The 5,317-nt window shown below is 57.7% G+C and overlaps 1 non-coding gene and 1 pseudogene across 1 annotated transcript; both read right to left on the reverse strand.

Annotated features, from left to right (window-relative positions):
- Positions 1-1,019: 1,019 nt before the first annotated feature.
- Positions 1,020-1,125, reverse strand: LOC147737449 (U6 spliceosomal RNA). The gene has a single exon (XR_015300389.1). It is a non-coding gene; the product is annotated as a U6 spliceosomal RNA (small nuclear RNA).
- A 383-nt stretch (positions 1,126-1,508) lies between these two features.
- Positions 1,509-1,608, reverse strand: LOC147737450 (U6 spliceosomal RNA; annotated as a pseudogene).
- Between the last annotated feature and the right edge of the window lie 3,709 nt (positions 1,609-5,317).

The following is a 5,317-nucleotide window of genomic DNA, read 5'->3' on the forward strand; positions in this document are numbered from 1 at the left end:
AGGATGATAGCCTGTGGAAGCCAGCGAACCAAGGTGGAAAGAGGGCTAGTGGCCCGAACGAACCGGGCCAAAAGACACAAAACAGGCCATTCCACCGGGAAAGGAAAGACGTGCGGCCAAGAGAAGCCAAAACAGCACGCCGAACAACCAGCACGGACAAGAGAGGAACCTTATTCAGAATCGCCAGACCACACGGAGGTCTGACTGACCCTCTCCCTTCGTCGGCAGGGAAAAGCGGTAAAGATACCACCCGAGCCCGGGACCCCAGGGAAGGAACCCCGGGAAGGACACGGGGGACATGCCGGAGGAACAACCATGTCCGGCAAAAACCCGCAAGAAGGAAGGGGAGCGGAGGCACGACCCCCGCACGCCCATCCGCCCAGCAGACACCACTGCCACCAGGGAAAAACCACCTAAAAGGTGAGGAACCGTAAAGCCACCGAGGGCAGGGGCCCAAAAGGGCGGGCCCCGAAGAGCTCGTAGATCGAGAGAGAGAACCCAAGGGGGAGACCGGCAGAGCGTCCGAGGGCGACGGAGCAACAACTCCGGAGCCAAGCGAGCCACCAGGGAAACCAGCCCGTCGAACACTGGACTGTGGAAGGCCCGCAAGGCCGCCCACCGGGCCCACAGGGAAGAAGTGGCCACGCCCCAGGAAAACCCCTCAGACCTGAAAACCAAGACCCGCAAGGGGACCACGGAGGCGGGGACAGCACCAAGCCGACCACGCCAACGCGAGAAGGACGCCCAGTGCCGGGCACAGGAAGAGAACGTGGAAGACCTGCGGGAACCCAGCAGCAAAACCACAACCCCCGAAGAACAACCCCGAGCAAGCAGCGTCATCCGCTCAAGAACCAGGCCTGCAGAAGGAGGCAGGCCAGCTGACAAGAGCCGGCTCAACACCGACTCCTAGAGCGGGGGACCCAACCACGGTACGGGAAGATCCGGGATCGGCCAGGAGGCTCGAACCGCCAGCTCGCCAAAGGAGAGGGTACCCGGGGCGGTGGACCCCGCCGGGAACTAAAAACAGGAAACGCACCACGACTTGCGTGTCAACCACGCGCGGGTGCCAGGCACATCTTCACTGCAATGTTCCAAAATAAGTCCATGCGCTGCCGAGGCGAGCACCCAGGAGCACCCCGGCCCTGCCCAAGCGAATCCAGCCGAGGACCCGCGATATCAGAGGACACGGGGGAAACACGTACATCAGACCGAAAGGCCACGCGAAAGACAGGGCAACCACAAGGACCCGGAAGGAGGAGTAGAACCCGGGCAGGAGGGCCAAGTCCCCCTCCGTGAACAGAGACACCGGAGGCAGACCGAGCCGAGGCCCCAGGCGCCGAAACACCACCGGGGCAGGGCGAGACCAGGCAACGAAGGCTAGATCCGACTCCGTCGAACCGCCTCCACCTAGTCGGACCCCGGGGAAAAGACAGCCCGAAGGGACAGGACCGGTGACACCCACACCACCAGGTCGCCCGACCCGACCAAGACCTGGGGACCCGAAGCACCGGCATATGGAACGCTTCACGAATATGCGTGTCATCCTTGTGCCGGGGCCAAGCTAATCCACTCATCCAATTAAAGTAATTGTGCGGCCGAAGCGAGCACAGCAAAAAGACGGCAGGCCAGGAGGACATTCAGCAACCCCCGAAGCACGAGGAGCTGTGCGACTGCAGGAGAACCCAACGACCTCCAAACGACCCGGCGCCAAAGGACGCCCACCCCCCCTGAATGAACCAGAGGGAAGTACCGGGACCAGGCACACGCCCCCCGAAGGAGGACAAGCCCGAGACGAGGACCGAAGGGACCACCGTACATAGGTCAGGAAGCCGACGGATGAGAGACACCGCCAGACGTGAAGCCTCACCCACGGGGGGGGAAAAAAAACGAGGCCGAGAGGTAGCACACGGCCAGACAGGGAACCCCAAGACCCACACCCGGCGAAGAAGATCCACCCGGCGGGCCAGGAGCACAGCTCCCCCCCCCCCTGGGCCAGAAGGCAAGCCCAACGGAAGTACCCGCAACCGAGAGCGGGGACCCCCACTCGCAGGCCGGCCCCACAGGCCAATCCACGGTCCCAGAAAAACCTACAGGCGAGACAAGGTAAGGAGCAGGGACCCCAACCCGTCGAGACGGTGGGACCCCGCGGAAAGTCCGCAAGACCAGCAAGACCGGACACCGGCCAGCAAGCCCTAAGAGCCCAAGAACCGGGACAGCCACGTCCCAGGACGGGACGCAACGGAGGCAACCGGCCCCCCCCCCCCCCCCAGGGGACCCCCTGGAGTGAGAGGGCTGAAAGTCAGTATCTAGGGGCGAAAGAGGGAGTGGCAGAACCAGTACGAGATCGGTAACAGCCGAAACCCGGGCCTGGACCCGCCGAAGGACCCCACCCATGCAAGGGCGGGACGCCCTCACCCACAGGCGGAAGAGGATTCCCCCGCGTCAAAAACGTCGTCACCGCCGACAAGGACGCAGCCAGACCGGTAAAGGGTGACAAAGACCCCCCCCCCCAACGTCCCTCACAACGGACGCCGGCAGAGGAAGGGAGTCCGGAGACATGCGTAGAGAACGCACCCCGAGAAAACCCCGGGAACCACCACCGCCGCCGGCGGAGGTAAAACCAAGCCCAACAAGGAACGATGCACGAACTTGCGTGACATCCCTGCGCAGGGGCCATGCCGGACTACACAGAAGAGCAACACGATACAAAAATCGCGCACAACACCCCAGCAATGGCACAAGGCGTTAGTACGAAAGCCGCTGAGGACCCCTAACCCGGCTAACTCCCTGAGGCGTCCCTCCCCAAGGAGGAGTCCAGGCAACCGAAGCCCTGTGGGGCCGACGTGGAGAGAAAAAACCAGCCATTGCCCAGAGGAAATAAACAGATCCCTGGGATTTCGAGCCAAGACCCGCCGAGGCGGGGAATCGAACTCAGGACCTGGGCCAGACCTCTGCAACAGGGTCTGATTCGCTAACCATTGAGCCACACATCTCCACAGCTGCAGAATGGGACACCACGAGCGGAACACTCGAGACCGGCGCAACCAGACGGCCCAGGGCGAGTCCCCCAGGGCGCCAGAAAAGGAACACGGACAAAAGGGAACTGTCCCCACGCAGTACCGCGCCCCATCAGAGCGCGCCAGATAAGCACAGTTAATCTGTGAATGAGACAATGTCACAGGCCGTATGGCTGCATGTAGAAGGAATAAATCACTACCCCTTCACCTTGTGTCGTATGCTTACAGGCAGGAATCACAGGGTCGACACAAAAAACTTATTGAAAATATCCACCTTGGGAAACCTCCACAGCATTGGCAGGATTCGAACCCTGACCTGTGAGGGCTGTCTGCACCAAAGGCACAAGACTCACCATTGAGCTATAGCTCCTTTCAATGAAATGGGAATTACCGAGGATCGTACACCGGACCCTCCGAGAAGGAGACAGACGCGCTGCCTACAGTCCAAGCACGCCGCGTCCCAACCGCTGCGGCAGCCGGAGAAAGCCGCACAAGACCGATGAAGGCAATCATCGGTCGCACCTGGTGGCAACCAAAACCCCGCCCCCGAGAGGCGGGAGGCGCCCGGAGCCAACCACAGCGCGGCAAACCGCCGCGGCCCGTAGGGCAGCCACAATCCACGAAGGGAGGCAGAGGCGAGACTCGGCAGCGACCAGCGTCCCAGGCCTGCAGGAGGGGAGCACCCGGCCCGGACAGCAGAGCCCCCGAGGACCCGCCAACAAAAAGGTAGGACCGAGCCCGCCCCCCCCAACCACATTTGCGTACCTGAGGGAACGTACATCAGGGTCTGCCTTATTATCAGGTCAATGGAATTTTCGACCATGGGACTCCCAGTCAAGAAGCCGGACATGCGGCCTCATTACAAGCCGCCGCTGACCCAGGCAAGGCTCCAGCACGCCGCGCACTACAACTGCGACAGCCCAGAGCCGTTATCCAAAACGTGAGACAGCGCCCATGTCCACCACTCGTGGCATGTAGTCAGAGCGCAATTCCAGGCGGACCAAAGCCAGGCCTGAGGTTTTACAAACTTGGCGCAAACTCCCCCGTTACGGAGGCACATCTTTAATGTATAAAATTGAAATACGAGTCTCACACCGGACTCGAACCTGGGTCCCCGGCTTCAGCGGACATCCTAGGCGTAGAGCTACCGTTGCTGAACCTCACCTACACTGCAGTTAACAGGCGGAAACAGCACATGAATAGCCAGCCCACGCAGTCAAAACAGGGGAGCCAGGAACACAAGAAACACCTACACCTGAGGGGTGTTTCAACCACCAGCATGTATCAACACACAGGAGAATGCGCAGGACCCAAAAGCCCACATAATGGCTAGGGCCCATCATTAACGACCGGGGGAGACACGGGCATGTACAACCACTCCACACCCCCGGCCGCCCCCCCCCCTGTAGACCCTTGGCACGCTATAGCAGCACCTAACCGGCCCCACAGGACCGGGGGAAGGAAGAGGGGGGGGGATTTGTAGGCATAAGGCACCAGGGACCGCTAGAGCAGGTCCTCAACCCTAAACCCCAAGGGCCAGCTCACGCCGGCCCATCTTACCTGAACAGCGCCTCTGGAGAGAATCGCGCAGAACAAAAAAAACAGGCTGTTGGTTGGGCCGGTCCGCCTCTTATAGAGGTCAGGTGGGACTGGTCGGCCATGTTGGGAGGGGGTGGGAGGTTTTTTTCTTTTGCTTTGGAGGGTTCTGTTGTGGAGCTAAAGCTCACTATGTAAATCATGTGGCGAGGAAGACTAACGAGGAGGTAATGAGTTAGATATTATAAAAATGTATGTAGTTTAAAAATTAGTAAAGGTACTTTTAAGTTATCTATTTATGAAAAAGATATAATTTAGTCTTTATATTTTTTAAAAGGATACAGAAGACAGAAAAAAAATTAGAATAATGGAAAATTATTCAGAAAAAAGTGAATTGAATTTTGAAATCGCAAATGATCTACTGGAGGAATTATTAGATGGAGTTTTTCAGGAGGAAAATAATACTGAAAATGATGACTTTATGGATAAGACATTGGACAGTTCCTATTTAGAGATGGTGGAAGGGGAAGAGGAGAATTTGGAAGTTGAGGATGATCAATCAGAAGAAGTATCGGATGAAATAATGCTTCAAGGTCTTTTAGAATATGAACTTTTAAATAAATAAAATTATTTTGGATAATAAAGCATTCTTGAAGACAGTTTTCTTTTACTATTCGTCGTTGATCTGCTTTATGAGAGTGACAATACATGTTTTCATGAAGTGTATAAGAGATTATAGTAAAAAAAAATAAAAGCACTAGGAT

The sequence above is a fragment of the Lissotriton vulgaris genome, chromosome 1_1 (assembly GCF_964263255.1).
Source record: "Lissotriton vulgaris chromosome 1_1, aLisVul1.2, whole genome shotgun sequence".
NCBI lineage: Eukaryota > Metazoa > Chordata > Amphibia > Caudata > Salamandridae > Lissotriton > Lissotriton vulgaris.